This window comes from Eumetopias jubatus, unplaced genomic scaffold (genome assembly GCF_037043125.1).
Source record: "Eumetopias jubatus isolate StellerSeaLion01/CBP00866 unplaced genomic scaffold, mEumJub1_p1.0 scaffold_1, whole genome shotgun sequence".
Classification (NCBI taxonomy): Eukaryota; Metazoa; Chordata; class Mammalia; order Carnivora; family Otariidae; genus Eumetopias; species Eumetopias jubatus.
The window spans coordinates 162872728-162895983 of record NW_028274807.1 but is presented as its reverse complement, the minus strand read 5'-3'; the positions used below and the strand labels follow the sequence as shown (position 1 = coordinate 162895983).

Genomic DNA, 23256 nt, shown 5'->3' with positions numbered 1-23256 from the left:
CTCCTCCTGCTCATTTTCTCTCTTTCTCACTTTAAAAATAAAATAAAATAAAATTTACATAGAGATTCAAAGAACTTAGAATAGGCAAGGCCAATCTCAGAAAAGAAAAAAGTTGGAGGACTTAACACTACCAAATGTCAAGAGTTTTTATAAATCCACGGAAGGTAAGACACTGTGGTATAGCATAGTCCTGTCAAAAGGGCCAGAATAAGGAGCCCCAAAAGACACCAACACATATTCTATTAGCTGATTTACAGTAAAGATGCACTATAATTCAGTGGGGGAAAGGTGATCCTTTTAGTAAATAGTATTAGCTCAACTGGATTTCCATATGGGAAAAAAACATACCTCATACCATATATGAATGTTAATTTGAGATGGATTGTAGATCTAAAGTAAAGGGGCACCTGGGTGGCTCAGCCAGTTAAGCATCTGCCTTCAGCTCAGGTCATGATCCCAGGGTCCTGGGATTGAGACCCACTTCTCCCTCTGCCGCTCTCTCTCTTTCAAATAAATAAATAAAATCTCAAAAAAAAAATAAAGTAAAATGATAAACCTAGAAAAAAATAGAATAGCTTCATGACCCTGGGATAGGAAAAAATTTCCTAAACAAAGCAGGTTGAGAGAAGACGTTTGCAGTACATCTATGAAAAATAACTCATACCTGGAATATATAAAGAACTTTTACAAATTAATAATAAAAAGATAGGGGTGCCTGGGTGGCACAATTAGCTAGGCATCAGACTCTAGGTTTCTGTTGGGTCGTGATCTCAGGGTAATGAGATCGAAGCCCAAGTTAGGCTCAGCGCTCAGCAAGGAGTCTGCTTAAGATTCTTTTTCCCTCTCCCTCTGCCCCTCCCCACCCTGCGCTTGAGTGCGTACTCTCTTTTTCTCTCCCTCAGAATAAATAAATAAATCTTTAAAAAAAAAAGAAAAAGATAAACATCACATTTTTTTTAATGGGCAAAAACTTGCATAGGCACTGCACAAAAGATTTTCAAATGGCCAACAAGAGCAAAAGTATCATGAGTTATGGAAATGCTGACTGAAATCTCAGTTGGATACTATGACATCGCCCATTCAATGGCCAGTATGTATGTGCTGGATCAGAGAGATCTCTCTTCAAGGGAAGGCTTGGGGACCAGCCACGGGGAATGTCGTCAGCAGGTAGCTGGCAGCTCCTTCAACACCTTCCCCTGCTCTGGAGAGCCACCTTGCCTGGGGCTAAGGTCCTCCTGGGGCAGTCCACATCCGGGGACCGAGTGAGGCAGGGTTCTAGGTGTTCTGTTTCCACAGTGCTCACCCCAGGGCTTCCTGCTGGGTTGACTGGGGCTCTGTTGGCTCTGTTGGCCTGCATCACAGATCAGCTTCTCCCTCTGCCCAATTTTGCGCCTCCCCTTTCTCTTCACAGGTGCTGACCCCTAACAGATACATTGCAACCCAGACTCCATCACAGCATCTGCCTCTGGAGAAACCAACTGTGACAGCAAGGTTGTAGATGGATATGAAGCAAATGGAAATCTTAATTACTGCTGTTTGGATCGTAACTTAAAACCACTTCAGAAAACTGGCAACATCTTCTAAAACCAAAGATGCATATGCCCTATGACCCAGGGAAGTTCTCTTCTGGGTAGATACTCAACTGAAATCAGTGCTTATGTGCACTAAAGTCTTGTTTGCATAGCTTTACTCATGATAGCCCAAACTGGCGACCAGCCAAATGGCCATCAACAGGAGAATGGAGGAGCACATTGTGGTAAGTTTGAACAATGCCATGCCACACTGGAAGTTAAAAGAAAAAAGCTGCTGCTAAACACAACATGGATTCTTCTAGGCAATATGCTGAACCGAAGAAGCCAGACATGGAAGGTGTATACTGTATGGCGCCATTTATGTGAAGTCTGAAACCACAGACAACCAATCTACGATGATAGAAGTCAGAAGAGTGGAGATACTGATGCTTCAGGGAAGCTGCTAGGAGCAGGACATGCCCCATATCTTGATCTGGGTGGTGGTTACATGCATGTACACACATGCAAAAACCCATCAAGGTCTACAGCTAAGATCTGTGCTCTTTACTGAATCTTACGACTTGATAAAGAAAATAAGGTAAAAAAAAAAACCCCAGAAGTTCCAAGCTTTCATAATGACTCACATTTATTGAGAATTTACTATGTTCTAGGCCCAGGGCTTTATATGCAATAACTCACTGACTCCACATGCAGACACACACATGACACACAGTCATACCAATACATGCATATGCCAGTCACATGTACACACACACAACACACAGCCACACCAATACATACACACCAAACACACACACCAACAAACACACACACAGAGCAAAAACAAAACAACAACAAAAAAATAGGGTATAGCATGTGGTACCTGGGAGAGGTCTGGGGCAGATATTGGTGTAAATATTTGCATCACTCATTTCAGTTTGCAAATCCCTTTCAAGCTTGGTACTGCATTTCTTCTCTACAGCTGGGAGACCATCATGCTAATTCTGCCTGCTGAGAAACCATGCTCACTGTTGGGGAAAAGACATAACCAGTTGCATATTGGCTTTTGTCCTTTGTTTTTGCAAAGTGAGGAAAAAAGTGATGTTTTTTTCAGAAGACCGGCAGGTTTGGAGCTCAGAGAAGCCTTGAATCACTAAGTTGGAAGAAGCACAGCCTGGTGAGGTATTCGAGGCACAGAGATGGCAAGTGAGTGACCCCAGGTCACACAGTGAATGAGTGGTAGACCAGAAACCTGTTCAAAAATAAGATTTTTATCCCTGAAACAGGCAGTGCAATGGCATGAAACAAAAGTAGGTGTGGGAGGAGAAATAAAAACCAGTTCTGCTTCCTCCCCAGTTCTTCAAAGATCCACTTCCCTGTCAACTAGAATCCCCAATGCAGCTCCTGTTAGAACAGACACCAAGTCCTGGCCTCTCTTCCTGCCAGAGGATTTCCAAAGATGCAAACAAGAACCACACTCAAGAATTCCTCCACCCACACTCAGAACCACATCCCAGCCAGAGAGAACGGAAGAGAACTCAGAACTCATTAGTGTCACCCCTGGGACCCAGGCAAAACACATTCCTAAAGGTCTAGGGCCTCAGATGGGGCCATCTGGGAACAAAAAGATGGAAAATCCCAGATCTCAGGGCTATGCTGTCAGGCAAGTGTCAGTCCATAGAAGAGGCTGTGGGCACAGCCATCCTGGACACCAAACTGAGGCATGGCCAACATGTGGTTAGGGCTGTCCTCAAAAGAAGTTGTCTTGGCAGCGGATGAGAGAAGTTCTAGCAAAATCCACACTTGGTGCCATCCCTTAAGTCTTAAATTGGGCTTCTTATGTGATGATTTAGTAGTTAATCCACTCAGCTGAGACCCTGGGCTTTCTGGCTGCCTGGAAGGAAGGGGGAGGAAGGATGATCTTGGTCTTGGTTGCTCGGCCCAAGTTCAATGGCCACTGGGAAATTGTGTAACAGACACACACCATGCCCACCCACAGGTCTTTCCAGCACACCAGCCCCAAGAGACCCTCCTACACCTTTGCTTAATTCAGTCTTAGCCCTGTACCTCTTGCCCAAGCAAGCTCCACTTTCTGAATGCTTCTGGGCCCACTGTGTGATTGATCTTCCCATTTAGGACCCATACGCTTTGGCTGGCACTCCCGTGCTTTCTGATCTGGGCTTCCTGATTTCACCACTCCTTCTGTCCTGTATAACAGCACAACTCCCCAGTGGGGGCAGACAGTGCCCCCACCGGTTCCTCCCAGCCCTACAACAGGGACTTGATGGGTTGGCCCAGGGGCTGGGGCCACTGTCCCAAACACAACTGAGAGGTGTAAGAATATTGCAACATCCTTGAATACTTCCTGGTAGGAAAAATGAACTGATGTGTCAACTTGCCCAGTTGACCCTTGCCTGCTGGGCACAGGTGTGGAAGATTGGAGGATGAGCCTGATGATGGCAGGTGCCTGGCCCTCCAGATACTCCCGTCCTTGGGGTGAGGATGGCACACAAAGAAAGAATAACCACACAGGTTTGCGGGGACTTTCAGGGCTGCACAAAGAAGTCAGCACAAAGGAAGCAAGTCTTTATTGGAAGCAAGCACAGCTGGAGGTTGGAGAGATTCAAGGACAAGTGTGGTATCCAATGGTCCCTACACGGATGTGCCAAGTGAGTGGTGAAATCTGGCAAAAGGCAAAATGGCTACCTTGCTGGAGCCACATACAGTAATGTAAGTTCTTTTCCTTATCTCTCTCTCTGTGTCTCTCTTCCTCTCTCTTCTCCTCCCTTTCTCTCTCTCTCTCTCTCTCTCTTCCTCTCCCCCCACCCTCTTTCTGGTTTTCTAGCTCTTTATCTTTCTCTGTCTCTCTTAGTCTCCTTCTGTCACTCTTTCTGTGACTATCTGTGCGTTTCTCTCTCTCTCACTCTCTGCTTCTCCGTCTCCATGCTCTTTTCACAGTCTCTCTTTGTAATCCTTTGTCTGTCTCTCTTTTCTCTTTACCTCCCTCTCTCCCTTCTCTTTGTGTCTCTGCTTCTTCTTCTGGCCACCAGCTGTCTTCCTCTGCTTTACTCAGTTTCTGCTCTCCTACACCTCTGCCTGGCCAGTGCCCAGATCTCTGGATTCCTATCCTAATGTCATCTAGCTACAGGACACCAAAGGAACTCAGAAATGGGGAACAATTACTCCAGAATCCTGAACTCAAGAGAATTAGAAGGACTTCAGAGAGAATCTACTCCAATGCTTAAAAAAAAAAAATTAAGGTGTAATTTACATACAATAAAATGCATACATTTTATTTTATTAGTATTTTTTAAAGATTTATTTATTTATTTGAGAGAGAGAGAGAGAGCATGAACAGGAGGGGCAGAGGGAGAGGGAGAGAGAATCTTAAGCAGACTCCACACTAAGCTTGGAGTCCAACGTGGGGCTCAATTCCATGACCCTGAGATCATGACCTGAGCTGAAACCAAAAGTTGGGTGCTTAACCGACTATGCCACCCAGGTGCCCCAAAATGCATACATTTTAAATGTACAGCTTTTATATATGAGTACATCATGTAACTAACACCCAGATCAAGATATAAAATATTTACAGCTCCTCAGAAAGTTCCTTCACTTCCCTTTCTGGTCAATTCCCACTTCACCAAAGGCAACTAATCTGAATCATTTCACCATAGTTTTGTTAAGTCAACCTAGAAATTCCTTAATAGAATCACATAGCATGTAGTCTTTTGAATCTGGCTTTTGCTCAGCATAATGTTTATGAGATTCACCTAATATTGTTGTATGTATCAGTAGTTCACTCCTTTTATTGCTGGGCTGCTGAGTAGTATTCTGTTGTATGAATTTGTTATATGGCTATATCTCAATTATTTATTCATTCACCTGCTGATGGACATTTAGGCTGTTTCCAGTTTTTAACTATTATGAATACAGATGTTATGAGTGTTTATATAAAGTCTTTGTGTGGACATGGGTTAATCAATAAAGGGAATATTCTGGCACAAATGAGTGAAAACTCCACTGATGGTCAAGGCTTCAGGCATGGCTTGATCCAGAGACTCCCAATCTCATCAGCCTCCACTCCATTTCTCTACTAGTCTTCTAACTACAGAAAGTATATGTGAGCCCATCCTCAGACTGTTTGCTGTCTCTCCATCCCACTTGTAACTCAACCTTTCCCTGTTCCTTATCCAATCCAACAAACATTTATGGAGCCAGCTCTGTGCCAAGCACTGAGTTATGGGTGAGGAAACAATGGATGAATGAGATCTATCCTTGCCCTTTGCCCTCATGCAACTTATGGTCTAGTGGGAGAAATGGAAAGATAGGGACACATAAAACTACAAAACAAATTTATATGTAAGCCAGGAGCTCCAATTGCAAAGAGGAATTCTGGAAAAGGAAGGGCAGAGATGTCAGTGATTGCCCTATTTGGGAACAATAGACTAAGGCCACAAAGGTTTTCCTTGCTTTTAGCTCTGTGTATTTCTCTGTGAAGTCTCTCTGCTGCCCAGATGAAATCTTCCAGACATCAGATGTCCACACAGGGGCTGTTTATTTGCCTCTGATCACAGACTTGTTTATGAAGCGAGGCTTGGGGAAGCATTCCTTGTTCAAATAGATGATTAAAACCCTGAAGGAGAATTCTGTGTCCTTGAGGTTGGGGAACTCAATGTTCCACATCAGTGTTAGTCTCTCCTTAAGGACTTTCCGCTCAGCCACCAGGACTGGTGGGATGGATTATTTATTGTCTGGATTAAATGCATCCTCTGGCTATAAAACTGGAGCTGGGAGTCCTGATTGACACTTCCAGGGCAAGACCAATTTTTCCCTAAGGAAGAGGTCTAAGGATTGTGGTCTCTTTCTCTCTTCTTTCCCTCTTGTCATTTCAGGACAGAGAGATTCTAAGTGAGCATGGATATTCTGCCCCAAAGGGTTTTCACTCAAGGGCATCCATTCATTTTACATCCATTTTGTTCATGTCTGGTATACACCAGGCACTGGGCCAGGCTCTGGGCATAACAATGAGGAAGACAGACCCAGCAGAGCTCATAGTCTGGTGGAGGAGCTAGATACCCATCAAATCATCACTCCTATATTACATATGCAAATATAAACCATGGCAGCTGCCACAGAAGAAAAGCATGGGGTTTTTGGTGGGTATTTTAGGGTAACCTGGTTTAGATTAAGAATTCAGAGACATGTGAGTTGCAGAAATTTGAAGGATGAGCCCAAGTGACACAGGAAAGAAGGGAAGACAACAGAACAGCATGTGCAAAGGCACTGAGGAGAGACAAGTCAGGGCATGTCTAAGGGACTAAGAGAAACCAGTGCGTGCAGCAGAGTGAGAATGAGGAAAAAAGATTCAAGAAGATGGAGGGCCAGTCGCACCAGGCCCTGCAGAGTTATTCTAAGGGTCATGGGTGCTATGAGTCAGAGTTATTCTAAAGGTGCTGTGAAAGATGTAAGGAGGAGGCTGACATTGGTCTTCTTCCTCCCTCAAGCCATCTGTTTCCCTGACCCTTCCTGCTCACTGCAGGATCTTTCCAAAATAGCCCTTATTCCGTATTCCCAGCTTAGAACCTGTCGGTGGATCTTCATGGTGGACGTGAAGTCAAACCTCCTTAGCAGGGGCTTGAGGTCTTCATGATTGATCAAGATTTTGAAGAATAAATGAGTGGGAGTTGGTTGGAAGTCATTGTTTGTGGCCTTTTCTTCTTGTGAATAATGTCATGCCATGAGCTCCTTTAGGGAAAAAGTCATGAAACCACCTTTTCTTCTATTCCCAACAGTGGCCTAAGCATGGATACTGTCATCATCATTACTATCATCATCATCATCATCATCACCATCTCCATTAATTAAACTGTGATGACTGTGCTAAGCATTTTACATGTTGTATTGCTTAGCTGATGTTGTATAACAAAACTACATTTAGCTTACAATTCTGTGGGTTGGTAATATAGGCTGGGCTCAGTTAGGCAGTTCTTCTGGTATTAACTGGATCTCTAACGTGTCTATGGTTAACAGCAGGCCAGCAGGCTGACTCTGCTTTTGGGGACTGACTGTCAGCTGGGTGGATAGGGATGGCCAATCCTATATCTCTCATCATTCTTCAGGTTAGCTTAGACCTTCTTCATATGGTGGTGCTGAAGTCACAGAGTAAGAAGTTATACTCATTGGCCAGACCAATATTTCTCTATTCATCCCATATTCAAGGGAAAGGAGAAAGAGACTCTACTATTTGACAGGAGGCATGAATATAGGGGAGGGTCAGGATTAGAAATTTCATTAGGACAGGGACCATTGTACTCATTTTGATATACCCCACAATCAGCACAGTGTATGGCACACAGTGCATACACTCTAACCAAATGTTCTGACTGAGTGAACAGAGGTCCAGGGGGAACAATTATTAGCCTAAGGTCACAGAAAGTAGGACTAAACCCCCAAAGTCTTCAACCTCCTTCCCATGGCAGCCTCATTATCTGGACCTCCTGCTGCTTTACTTGCCCAAACTGGCTGAAAAAAAGAACCAACAGAAGATTTGAGATGTGCTTCTCTGACTTCTGGAAGGTGCTCCAAACCAGACACAGATATCTGAGAATATCTGGCATCTGCATAGCACATGGATAGAGCACTGGGTCTAAACAGAGGCCCAAGTGTGTCACCCATTTGATGTATGATCCTGGGCAAACCACTTAGGTAAGACCCAACTTTCTTCATCTGAAATGCAGGGCTATGACTCCCTGCCTACATCCCAGGGCTGTGTCAAAGATCAGAGGTGCTAAGATGTAACCTGTCTCAGAATATTGTACCCAACCCAGCTTATGGTTCTCTTCAGGTTTTCTCCACTCCATTGGATGTGCCACCACCCCAGCCTCATTTGCTTGCTTAATGGAGCTCTGGCTCCACCGCCAGTTCATCTCCTAACTGCTATGGGCTCAGCCTCCCACAGAGTCCCGTCTGGGCTTCAGCATGGCATCCCCTCACCCTCCACAGCAAGATGCACATGGCTCCGATGTCCTGGTCCAACCTGACTGGATGCCCAGAGTCTCTTGTTTCTTAGATTCAGGTGAAGCACTGTGCCCTGGGGTGTCCACACTATGCTCTGGGGTGTCAGATCTGGTTTCCCCAGCAGCTGTCCAAAGGGGCTACACAACACATTCAGGGGAGTTAAGGCTCCATGGGGTGAATTTGGACCAAGAAAGACAGGAGATGGAAAACCATCGGTGGATAAATTCCTCTCCCTTCCTTAACCATATACTCTTCCAAGATGTTCCAGTTCCATATGGCTTCTCTAGAGACATTACATGGCTGAGTGATCTACTGTGTTTTCTTGTGTACCTGTGACTAGCTCAGCAATGCACCACCTTGAGTTCGCTTTTTTTCTCCTTCCCTGTTTCCCTTCCAGTTTTCCCTCAATCTGTACTCACCATCCCTAACATGCAGTGAAACATCAGTACCTTAGTTACACCTCCACCTCTTTTGTCTAGGCAACCCAAGCCTAAGATAAAGAAAAGAAATTGAGAAAGTTGTCAAATCGCCACCACTCAAAGACTCATAGGACTGGCTTGTACCCAGTGTTGGTGAGGATACAGAGCAACTGCAACTCTTGTACACTGCTGGTGGGAATGTAAAATGGAACCACTTGGGAACAGTTTGGCAGTTTCTTAAAAAGTTAAATATATACCCATCATGTGGCCCAATATTTCCACTCCTAAGTAACATATGCCATATAAAGACTTGTATATGAATTTTAGAGCACCTGTATTTATAATAGCCCCCAACTGGAAACAACTCAAATGTGACTCAACTGATCAATGTATAAGACAGATGGTGGTATATTCATACAATGGATTTTATTCGGCAATAAAAATGAACTACTGATACACACAACATGGGTGTGTTTCAAAATAAGTAGGCTGAACGACGGAAGCCAAACAGAGAAAGAGTCCATACTGTTTGATTCCATTTATATAATTCTAGAACATGCAAACTAATCTATAATAGGAGGAAGCAGGTCAGTGTTGCCTGGGGACAAGAGTGGAGGAGGGGTGGACTGCAAAGGGGCACAAGGAAATTTTGGGGGATGTCACCCACCTGATATGTCGATCTAGGACAAATCACTTGGGTAAGATCTAAGGCCGTGTTGACTGTAGTGACAGTTTCATGAGAACATCTTAATAAAGATGCAAAAAGAAAAAAAAAAAAGAAATCACCAGGCCCATCAGTGAGTTCAACCACATCTTTAGAGAAACGATAACTTCAATGCTATTTAAAGCATTTCAGTGCAGAGAGAAAAAAAGGAAAGCTTCCAAGTTCCTTTTATGAAACCAGCATAACTTTGATACCAAAAACCTTGCAAAAATAGCACATTAATGAAGAGTTTCCTGCTCTGTGCACACTTGTGGAGTTATTATTAACTCTGTAAATCAGCTATACTGCATCTGACCTAGTTTCCAGATTTTTGTCTTTGGTTTTCAGAAAGTCTAATTACAATGTGTCTTTGTGCAGATTTCTTTGGGTTTATCCTGTTTGGGGAAATTCACAACCAGGTAAAATGGGACGAGGAGGCACACGGGACTCTAAGACAGATGCCAATGAGAAAGCTGATAATCAGAGGGCTCCGGGGCTAGGCAAGAGACCTCACACACCCGAGTGTGGTCTCCTTGAGGCCTCCCCTAGAGCACCTCTCCTCACCTTGACCCATCCCTGCTGTGCATGCCCATGGCTCCCACCTTAGATTGTACTCTTCTTCATCATCTCCTGCCTTTTCTCTAAAAACCTCTGGCAGTCTCTGAGCCTCCTCTCCTTTGCAATCCATCCTCCATATGTGCAGAAATCTAATTAGGTCACATAGCTATGATCCTGTCACTGCCCTGCTCAACTTCCTTTCACAGACTCTGCTCCCTCCTGGCCCACAGGACAAGGTACAAACTTCAGTGCACAGCCTCATTCTCCACAACACTGTCACCCAATGTTATATATAATGTTCAGACCAATGGTCTGACTTGTGCCTCCATCACCTACCTCAGCGTAACACCTGGCACCAGGCAGGTAACATTCAAAGACTTGTAGGGAAGAAATGCTCTAAAATCTCACCCTATGTGTCACTTTATTTGGCTGGTCCTAATCTATATCCTTCATAATACAATTATAATCGTAAGTATAACACTTTCCTGAAGTCTGTGAATCATCCCAGAAAATCATCAAACCTGAGGGGGTCATGTGAACCTCCCAAATTTGCAACTTGTTGGTCAAAATAGTGAGTGACTTGGGGTCCCCCAAAGTGTGGAGGGCATGTGAAGTGAGGACAGTCTTGTTGGAGCCTGTGCCCTTAATCTGTGGAGTCTGTGAGAACTCTAGGTGGTTAGTACCAGAACTGCATTGTGATATTGCAATAGGCATTAAAATTTTTTAGTGAAAAAAATGCATAAAGAGAAACCACATCCTTAAAATAGAATGCCAACTAATACATGTAGAATAGATTATTGAAATGAGAAAAGAATCTTTCTGCAACCACCACAGTAACAAGTGATTCACCCAATGGATGCTAAAAGTTATGGGTGAATATTTGATGAGGTAGAGGATATTTATATAATCTCAAAGTATCACTCCACAAATTATCTACTAATACAAAGGAGGAAATAGTAACTTTACAGGGGAGAAACCTGGAACACACCATTTTCACCAAGGGATAAAAGTTAATATTACCAAAACAGAACAAACTAATATCAAGTCCCTCTTTTTTAAAAAAAAAAAAAAGATTTTTATTTATTTAATTGACAGAGAGAGACACAGCGAGAGAGGGAACACAAGCAGAGGGAGAGGGAGAGGGAGAGGGAGAAGCAGGCTTCCTGCCTAGCAGGGAGCCTGATGCGGGGCTCGATCCCAGGACTCTGGGATCATGACCTGAGCCGAAGGTAGACACCTAACAACTGAGCCACCCAGGTGCCCCTCAAGTGCCTCTTGATAAAATGAACAGAGGACACAACATCACATCAGTGGAATTCTTGTTAAAAGGCATTACCTGAGTATGATCAGGAGGAAAGATCAGAAAAACCCAGATGGAGGTACATTTTGGAAACACCTGGCCTGTACTCCTTAAAAACTTTAAAGTCAAGAAAGACAAATAAAGGCTGAGGAATGGTTCCAGATTAAAGGAAACTAAAGTGACGTGAAAACTAAATATAGTATATGATTTCAGAATGAATACTGGACCAGAAAAAAAAAAAGCTAAACAAATATTATTGGGACAATTGGCAATATTTGAACAATGGCTTATTGATTAGATAACACGATTGTAATAATGCTAATTGTCCTGTGGTTATGCAAATAAATGCCCTTGTTCTTAGAAAATAAATACTGAAATATTTAGGAGTAAAGAGTAAAGAGACTGGAAGAAAGAAAGAAAAGGATGAAGAAGTGGGGCAACATGGAGACACTTAGTGAATCTGGACGAAGGGGATATGGGAATTCCTTGTACTATTCTTGCAACTTTTTGTTAGTTTGAAATTACTTATGGTGACTAACATAACATAATAAAAAAATAAAAATAAAGGATAAAAAAAGAAATTACTTTAAAGTATAAAACTGAATAAAACTACATTTAATGTTATTCTATTTGATTTTAGAAACAGATATACATATACTTATGCATGTGTGTATACATATTCAGAATAAAAGATGGCAATGACATGCACCAAAAAGTTAATAGTTCTTCTCTCTGGTGGTGGGATTTAGGTTAACTTCTTTTTCCTCAACATTAGTTTCTCATTTTTCCTATAATGGCTGTGAACTCTTCATAATTACAACAGCAAAAGAAATAATAAAAGTTGGACACATGATGAAGAAAATCATTATTTAAACACCAAAAACACACCTGAAGAAAGTACAAATGACTCCCCCTTACCCCCCACCCCCCTTTATCCATGTTGTGTTCCTGTCTGTAAACCATGGTTGTCTCTGTCCATGTTCAGGAGGCCCGTTGGGGCAGACAGCACCCATGCAGTCTTCCAGGGGGCCTCACAGTGCTGCTACAACAGCCCCACACAGGGACGCCTGGGTGGCTCAGTATGTTAAGTGTCTGCCTTTGGCTCAGTTCATGATTCCAGGGTCCTGGGATCAAGTCTCACATCAGGGTCCCTGCTCAGCGGGGAGCCTGCTTCTCCCTCTGCCTGCCACTCCCCCTGCTTGTGCGTGCTCTCTCTCTGACAAATAAATAAAATCCTAAAACAACAACAACAACAACAAAAACAGCCCCATGCAACGTGGGCACAGACAGCCCAAGCTCAGACAGGAATCAAAATGTCCTAGAAAGAGACTTAGACAGAAGAAGCTGGTGACTTGGGAACACCAATGGGGAAAAACAAAAAAAGCCGCAACAAAAGCCTGCTCTCTCTAGTGCAATGACCAGGAAGAGGGCAGTTTAGCAAGACAGAAAATTTTTAGACAATAACTGCTCTACCCTAGTTAAACATCATAGAAACCATACCAGAAAAGGGTAAAAGGGAGCTACATTTTTGACATGTGTGAGGCTGTAACAAGGCATCCCAACATCCCTGCTGGGGTGGTCAGAGAAGGCCAAGCAGGGATCTGGTATTTTCATCTCTGCTGGCCATTAATACCTCCCTGCCGCCACTGCAGTAGGGAGCCTAGAATTCTACCTCCATCTGGGACTAATAAGGTATTCCTCCCACTCCCCACTGGGGTGGTGTCAGAGGAGGTCTAGTAGAGAGTCAAGGCTTTCATCATCTCCTAGAGGTAATGAAGCTACCGCCACAAAGTGTCAATAGAGACCACATGGGGAGCCAGGCCTCTCATCTCAACCCAGCAGTAATGAGGAACCTCCCCCCTTGGATTTCAATGGAGGCTGAGTGGGAAACCTGGACTACTAGCTTTTACTGTCAGTAATGAGGATGTGCTCCCCTCTACCTTCTCCTGTGGAAATGGTGTCAAAGAAACCCAGCTAAACAGAAGGTTTAAATAATATGAAAATATCCAGGTTTCAATAGGATTACTCATTACACCAAGAACCAGGATGATTTCAAATTGAATGAATAAAAAACCAATTGGATGCCAACACCACCAAGATGATGGTGATGTTAAAATTATCTGACAAAGATCTTAAAACAGCCATCGCTAAAAATGCTTCAACAAGCAATTATGAAGAAACTCAAAATAACTGAAATAAATAGAAAACCTCGACAAAGCAATAGAGGATATAAAGGAGAACTAAATAGAAATTTTAGAAATGTAATCCTAAATACAATAAAATAACCTAAATAAAAAGCTCAGAAGATGGACTCAGCAGAGAATGGAGGGGACAGAGGAAAGAATCAGTGAATTGGAAGATAGATAGAACAATAGAAATTAGCCAATTTGAACAACAGAAAATAAGCAGGAAAAGAAAAGAGGACAGAACATTAGGGATCTGTGGGACTATAACAAAAGATCTAACATTTGTGTCATCAGAGTTCCAGAAGGGGAGGAGCAAGAGCATGGGGCTGAAAAAGCACTAGAAGAAATGAGGGTGCACAATGGTGCAGTTAAAAATTTGTTAAGAGGGTAGATCTCATGTTAAGTGTTCTTACCACAAAACAAACAAGTAAACAAACAAATCAACAAAAAAGAGACACAAGGAAATTTTTAGAAGTGATCAATATGTTTATTACCTTGGTTGTGGTGATGGTAACGCAAGTGTATATATATATATATATGCCCAAACTCACCAAATTATATGCATTAATTATGTGCAGTTTTTTTTCTATATCAGTTATACCTAAATAAAGTAAGAAGGAAAGAAAAGAAATAACAGTTGAAAATTTCACAAGTTTGGCAACAAAAGTAAGCTGTAGATTTAAGAAGCTTAGTGAATCTCAAATAAGATAAATCCAAAGAAATCCACAATAAGACACAACACAATTAAATTATGAAAACTAAAAACAAAGAAAAACATCTTAAAAACAGTCAGAGAAAAACTTATACTTTACCTCTAAAGAAAAAGGAATTTGAATGACAGCAGATTTCTCATCAGAAACAATGGAATCCAGACAAGCAGTGTAGTATTTTTTAAGAACAGAAAGAAAAGAACTGTCAACCCAGAATCCTATAACCAGTAAAAATGTTCTTTAGGAATGAAGAAGATATCAAGTCATTCTCAGATGAAGGGAAACTAAGAGAATTTGTCACTAGCAGATTTACCTTAAAATCATGGCTTTTAGGAAGGAAGTTCTCTAAACAGAAAGGTAATAATAATAATAGTAAAGAACTTTGAAACATTAGAAAAAAAGAAAGAACACAGTAAGCAAAAATATGGGTAAGTAAAATAGACATTCCTTCTTCTCTTGAGTTTCCCAAATTTTTTCTGGTAGGTGAAGCAGAAATTATAACACTAGTTGCTGTGGTTCTACGTGTATACAGAGGAAACATTTTAGAAAGTTATATTATAAATATTACAACTAGGTGAGGGTAAAAGGACATGAAGGACACTAAAGTTTCTATACTTCAACTGGTAAAATGATATCAATAGACTGATAAGTTATGTATGTACAATTCATTACTTAGAACAGACAGTAAAAAGTCTATACAGCAGGGCGCCTGGGTGGCTCAGATGGTTAAGCGTCTGCCTTCAGCTCAGGTCATGATCCCAGGGTCCTGGGATCGAGTCCCGCATCGGGGTCCCTGTTAGGCGGGGAGCCTGCTTCTCCCTCTGCCTCTGCCTCTCTCTCTCTCTCTCTCTCTCTGACTCTCATGAATAAATAAATAAAACATTAAAAAAAAAGTCTATACAGCAGAAACACTATTGATAAATCAAAATGGAGTTCTAAAAAATGCTCAAGTAACCCACCCGCAGGTAAGAGAAAGCAAACAAATAAGTTGAAAACCGAAATAAACAAACAAAATAAAATGGCACACCAAAGCCCTATAAATCATCATTTACACTAAATTTAAATGACTTAACTATACCAATTTAATAGAGACTGACAGAATGGATTAAAAAACAGAAACCAACTCTATGCTGTCTACAAGAAACTCACTTCAAATATAATGATATACATAAAAGTCATATATGAAAAACCCACAGCGAATATCATCCTCAACAGGGAAAAACTGAGAGCTTTTCCCCTAAGGTCAGGAACACAACAGGGGTGACCACTCTCACGATTGTTGTTCAACATAGTATTGGAAGTCCTAGCCTCAGCAGTCAGACAACAAAAAGAAATAAAATGCATCCAAATTGGCAAAGAAGTCAAACTTTCACTCTTTCAGATGACATGACACTCTTTGGAGAAAACCCCAAAGACTCCACCCCAAAACTGCTAGAACTGATACAGGAATTCAGCAAAGTCACAGGATATAAAATCAATGCACAGAAGTCAGTCGCATATCTATACATTGACAATGAGGCAGAAGAAAAAGAAATCAAGGAATCAAGGCCATTTACAATTGCACCAAAAACCGTAAGATACCTAAGATTAAACTAAACCAAAGAGGTAAAGGATCTGTACTCTGAAAACTATAGAACACTTATGAAAGAAATTGAAGAGGACACAAAGAAATGGAAAAACATTCCATGTTCATTTTTGAAGAACAAATATTGTTAAAATGTCTATGCTACCTAGAGCAATATATACAGTCAATGTAATCCCTATCAAAATACCATCAAAATTTTTCACAGAGCTGGAACTAACAATCCTAAAATTTGTATGGAACCAGAAAAGACCCTGGATAGCCAAAGGAATGTTGAAAAAGAAAACCAAAGCTGGAGGCATCACAATTCTAGATTTCAAGCTCTATTACAAAGCTGTAATCATCAAGACAGTATGGTACTAACACAGAAACAGACACATAGATAATGGAACAGAATAGAGAACCCAGAAATGGACCCTCAACTCTATGGTCAACTAACCGTCAACAAAACAGGAAAGAATATCCAATGGAAAAAAGACAGTGTCTTCAACAAATGGTGTTGAGAAAATTGGACAGCCACATGCAGAAGAATGAAACTAGACCACTTTCTTACACCATACACAAAAAAAAACTCAAAATGGATGAAAGACTTACATGTGAGACAGGAATCCATCAAAATTCTATAGGCAAACACAGGCAGCAACCTCTCTGACCTCGGCCACAGCAACTTCTTGCTAGACACATCTCCAAAGGCAAGGGGAACAAAAGCAAAAATGAACTATTGGGACTTCATCAAGATTAAAAGCTTTTACACAGCAAAGGAAACAGTCGACAAAACTAAAAGGCAATCTATGAAATGGGAGAAGATATTTGCAAATGTCTTATGAGTAAAGGGCTAGTATCCAAAATCTATAAAGAACTTACCAGTTCAACACCCAAAAAACAAAAAATTCAGTCAAGAAGTGAGTAGAAGACATGAACAGATATTTCTCCAAAGAATACATACAAATAGCCAACAGACACATGAAAAAATGCTCCACATCACTCAGCATCAGGGAAATATAAATCAAAACCACAATGAGATACCACCTCACACCAGTCAGAATGGCTAAAATTAACAAGTCAGGAAACAACAGATGTTGGCAAGGATGCAGAGAAAGGGGAACACTCTTACACTGTTGGTGGGAATACAAATTGGTACAGCCACTCTGGAAAACAGTATGGAGGTTTCTCAAGAACTACCTTACAACCCAGCAATTGCACTACTCAGTATTTATCCAAAGGATACAAACATAGTGATTTGAAGGGACATATGCACCCCAGTGTTTATAGCGGCAATGTCTACAATAACCAGACTATGGAAAGAGCCTAGATGTCCATCAACAGATGAATGGGTAGAGAAGATGTGGTATATATATACAATGGAATATTACTCAGCCATCCAAAAGAATGAAATCTTGCCATTTGCAATGACGTGGATGGAACTAGAGGGTATTATGCCAAGTGAAATAAATCAGTCAGAGAAAGACAAATACCATGATTTCACTCATATGTGGAATTTAAGAAACAAAACAGAGTATCATAGGAGAAGAGAGGAAAAAATAAAACAAGATGAAATCAGAGAGGGAGACAAACCATAAGAGACTCTTAATCATAGGAAACAAACTGAGGGTTACTGGAGGGGAGGTTGGTGGGGGATGGGGTAACTGGGTGATGGGCATTAAGGAGGGCTCATTAAGAATGAGCACTGGGTGTTATATGCAACTGATGAATTCTCTAAATTCTACCTCTGAAACAAATAATACACTATATGTTAATTAAATCGAATTTAAATAAAAAATTTAAAAAAGGAAAGGAGAAATGGACAGAAACTAGGATGCATCTATAACTTAATTTGGATTATTTGGAAGTTAAATTTTATTATTAATCAAGAACATGTCAACAATAGAGTTTGAGAGAAAAATTAACAACATGCTTCTTATACTACTCTCCAAGTAGAGATGTGGAATCTCTATGTTGTACACCTGAAACTAATGTAATATTGTGTGTCAACTATACTCAAATAAAAAGGAATTGAAAAAAACAAATATAATGATATAGACAGGTTGAAAGCAAAAGGATGGAAAAAGATACAACATGAAAACATTTCTTAAACCAAAGAGGGAGTATCTATAGTAATGTCATAGACTCCACGGGAAAGGAAATTACCAGAGACAGAATGGGACATTATATAATGATAAAAAGAATCAATCCACCCAGAAGGCAGAACAATCCTAAATGTGTATGCACCAAACCAGAGCTGCAAAACATATAAAGCAAAAAATGATAGAACTGAAAAGAGAAATAGACAAATCCATAATTATAGTTGGAGACTTCAACACTCCTCTTTCAACAATGGCTAGAACAACTAAACAGAAAATCAGCAAGGATGTAATTAAAATGCAACACCACCAACACTCTGCCACCACCAGCATAACACACATAATTTTCAAGTGCCCACAGAAATATATCAAGATAGACTATATCCTGGGCCATAAAAAAAAAATCTCAAAAAATTTAAAAGAATTGAAATCATACAGGATATGTTCCCTGACCACAATGGAATCAACCACAAATCCATAAGACAAAAATAACATGAAAAGCTCCAAACGCTTGGAAACTAAAAAACACATTTCCAAGCAATCCATGGGTTAAAGAGGAAGCCTCAAGGGGAATACATGGAACTGAATGAAGAAACACAATATATCAAAATTTATGGGAAAGAGCTAACATAGTGTCGAGAGGAAATTTATAGGAATTAAATGCATAAGTTATAAAAGAGGAAAAGTGTCAAATCAAGTTTCCATATTAAGAACTTAGGGAAAAAAGAGCAAAATAAACCCAAAGCAGAACAGAAAGAATAAATTAATAAGTAGCAGACACCAAAGAGATTAAAAATAGAGAAAATCTATATCACACTTCTTGATTTCAAACTATATTACAAAATTATAGTGTCAACACAGTATGGTATAAGCATAAAAACAGACACATATGTCAATGGAACAGAATAGAGGGCCCAGAAATAAACCCATGTATATATGGGTTGATTAATTTATGATATAAGAGCCAAAAGAGCCAATATACAATGGGGAAAGGATACTCTCTTTAATAAATGGTTAGGAAAACTGGACAGCCATATGTAGAAGAATGCAACTGGACCCCTTCTTTACAACATACACAAAAATCAACTCAAAATGAATAAAAGACTTGAATGTAAGACCTGAAACTATAAAACTCATAGGAAAAAAAAAAACATAGGGGGTAATAAGCTCCTTGACATCAGTTTTGGCAACGCTTTTTTTGTATTTGACACCAAAAGTAAAAATAAACTCGTGGAGCTATCTCAAACTGAAAAGCTCCTGCACAGCACAGGAAACCATTAAAAATTGAAAAGGCAACCTACCAAATGGAAAAATATCTGAAAAGGGGTTAATATCCAAAATATATAAAGAACTCATACAACTCAATAGCAAAAAAATCAATCTGATTTCAAAATGGGCAGAGGACCTGAATAGACATTTTTCCAAAGAAGACATATTTCCAAAGAAGACATACTCTTAACTATAGGAAGCAAACTGAGGGTTGTTGGAGGAGAGGTTCGTGGGGGATGGGGCAGTTGGGTGATGGGCATATAGGAAGGCACCTAATGTAATGAGCACTAGGTGTTAAATGCAACTGATGAATCACTAAACTCTACCTCTGAAACTAATAATACACTATATGTTAATTAAATGATTTTAAATAAAATAAAAAAAGAAGACATACAAATGACCAACAGGTACATAAAAAGGTGCCTGACATCACTAATGATCAGGGAAATGCGAACTAAAGACACAATGAGATATTGCCTCACACCAGTTAGAATGGCTAATATCAAAAAGACAAGAAATAACAAGTGTTGGTGAGGATGTGGAGAAATAGGAAACCTCATGCACTGTGGGTGGCTGGCGCAGCCACTGTGGAAAACAGTATGGAGTTTCCTCAAAAAACTAAAAATAGAATACCATATGATCCAGCAATTCCCCTTCTGAGTATATATTTGAAGGAAATGAAACCACTCCCAGAGATATATACACTCTTATGTTCATTACAGTATTACTTGCAAGAGCCAAGATATGGAAACAACCTAAGGGTCTGTCAATGGATGAATGGATAAAGAACATGTAATTTACAAATACACATACACATATATGTGTATATATGTATTAAATATGATATACACCCACATACAATGGAACATTGTTTAGCTATTAAAAAAAAAATCCTGTCATTTGCAACAACATAGATGGACCTTGAGGGCACTATACTACGTGAAATAAGTCAGAGAAAGAAAAATATCATATGATTTTACTTCTTTGCGGAATCTGAAATCTTAAAAAAAAAAAACAAACTCATAGAAACAGAAAACACATTGGTAGTTGCCCCTGTAGGGGGTAGGGAAATGGGTGAAGGGGTCAAAGGTACAAACTTCCAGTTCTAAGATCAAGAAGTTCTGGGTTGTAATGCACAGCATGGTGACTATAGTTAACAATACTGTATTGATTATTTGAAAGTTACTAAGAGAGTAGATCTTAAAGTTCTCATCACAAGAAAAAAAATTGTAACTATGTGAGATGATAAAAGACTTACACTTCAGCATATATCCATACACCAAATCATTATGTTGTACACCTTAAACTAATATAATGTTATATGTCAATTATATCTCAATAAAATGCGGGAGAAAGGTATTTAAAAATAGAGAAAATCAATCAGAGATCTGGTTCTTTGAACAAGATTATTAAAATTGCCAAACCTCAAGCAAGACTGACAGAAAAAAAAAGACACAAATTATCAACATTAGGAATGAAATAGAGGATATAACTACATTCCCTGCACTCATCAAAAGAATAATAAGGGAATAGTACAATCTACCTACATAAATTAAACAATGGACCGATTTCTTGAAAAACACAAATGATCACAGCTCACTCAATGTGAAATAATTTCCAACAGTATGGTAACTATTAAGGAAATCAAATATATAATTTTAAAAACTCTGAAAAAAGACATCTCCAGGCTCAGATAGTTTTACTGGAGAATCTACCAAACATTCAAAGAAGAATCAACACCAACTCTACACAATCTCTTCCTGAAAATAGAAGAGGTGTGTATCAGTCAGAATTCAATCAGTGAAACCGAATCCAACAAATATGTGGATTTATTGCAAGAAATTGGCCTACACTATTATGGTCAATTGTGTTTTCTCCCCATTGATAGCCTGTAACTTAAATACCATGATGTCAAGTTAACTATTATTAATACAGCTTATGTCAGATGATAAGTGGACATGGACCAAGGGACATGGACCCATAACCAAAACAAAAATATTTGCCTAATAGATCTACACAAATATATTCATAACTGAATAAGGAAGAAATACTCATAACTATAATAGTCCTTGTTTCTGCAACTGCAGCTGATTAGGTGATTGTAGCTGGTGTTTATAATGACCTAATTCTACTACCCATTCCATATTGCACATTCCATTTGCCCTCAGCTGGTCATGGGTTTTTATCAGGTGGGGTGACCCAAACCTTCACTCCTGAATGGTTGAGGCCATTAGTAGCTCCGCCTGAATTGGGTTGTTGTCGTTTTCCGTTTCCTTTAATCACAGGATAGAGTAGTACTAAGAGACGTCCTAATGCATCTCTTGTATTCCAGACATACTTTTCCTCGTATTATGCAATGGCCATATTTTGCATATCTGTATTGCCGCATCAAACCACGGTTTACCAGCATCCTCTTTACCACTGGAAATAGTCGTTGGTGTTTTTAAATATAATCACATTAGAGAACCAATTTTAGAAAACCCAGAACCAATTCAAAAAACTCTTCCTTGTGATTGTATTCCCCCAGAACCCCTTCTGGTTCCGAAATCTGTATCTGTTAGGGTTCAACCAGAGAAACAGAACCATATGCCTACATCTGCCTGTCTGCCTGTACGTGTATTTATCGCAAGGAATTGGCTTACACATCTGTGGAGGCTTTCTAGGCAAGTAAGTCTGGAATCCGTAGGGCAGGCTGTCAGGATTTGGGCACCAATCGAAGCTGCAGTGCACAGGCGGAATTTCTTCTTCAAAGAAACCTCAGTTCTGCTTTTAAGGCCTTTCAACTGATTGAAGCAGGATGTCATAGATTATCTAGGATAATCTCCTTTACATAAAGTTATCTGATTATGAATGTTAATCAGATCTACAGAATACCTTCACAGCAACACCTAGTGTTTGATCAAATAACTAGGGACTGCAGCCTAGCCAAGCTGACACATAAAACTGATCATCACAAAGAGGGAACTCTTCCCAATTCATCTTTTAAAGCTAGCATGACCCTGATACCAAACCAGGCAAAGACAGTACAAAAACGTCCTGGGAAGAGCAGTAGCCCCATGGGGTTGGACTCTACCCACGAAGCGGCCTCAAGAGCAGGGTCATACTTTTCACCTGAACATTTGGCTGCCCAGTTTCTAATTCATGGGGGAAAATTCTGCACATTATGTCAGTTTCAAATTACTTGTGCCTAGTTTGGGAACTCCATGCTATGAATAAGAGGGCTCCCTTGTGTGTGTTTGTGTGTGTGTTCATTCATTCATTGTAGTTAACATTTATTATGATAAACTTGTCATGCACTGGATGAAGGAATTTAATGTCATGAGGTTGTTTTATCTTCCCCATAATTTGACACAGTGGATATCCTTGACCCTATTTACAAGTGAGGAAACTGAGGCTCAGCAAAGTTATATCAACAGGCCTGAGGATACTCAGCTACTGGGTTTAGATTCAACCCCAAAGCCTATCCTCTTCACCTCTAAGGTAGGGTTTGGTTCTGGGACTGCTGAGTGTCACCTGAACTTGGGCATGTAGGAGTTCTGCCAGGTCTAAGTTCCTTGAATCTCTGGGAAAGGTGCCCAGAGCTTTAAGTTGGCCAAGAAACACTGTTAATAATCTGTCTGTCCGAAGGTTCTCAGTCTTGCCCTAGGCCTTTGCTCACGATGTTTCCTCCTACTTTCCAAGGGCTGGTAACAGTGCCGGCTCTAGAATCAGTCAGAATCCCAGTGTGTGGCTTAAGTCAGGGGGCTTCACTTCACTAAACCAACTACTTATCTGTCAAATGGCCTTAATAGTCTTTACCTCATTGGATGCGGTGGGGATTAAATGCCATGGTGCAAGATGCCTCAATATGAAATGTGCCTACAAGTTACCTGTCCATCTTGTTAAAATGCAGATTTGGATTCAGCAGGTCTCAAGAG

General features: G+C 40.4%; 1 non-coding gene across 2 annotated transcripts in view; it reads right to left on the bottom strand.

The window, feature by feature from the left end:
- The window catches only part of LOC114207602 (uncharacterized), a 78363-nt gene that overhangs the window by 6012 nt on the left and 49095 nt on the right, over window positions 1-23256 (bottom strand). The window lies entirely within an intron of this gene.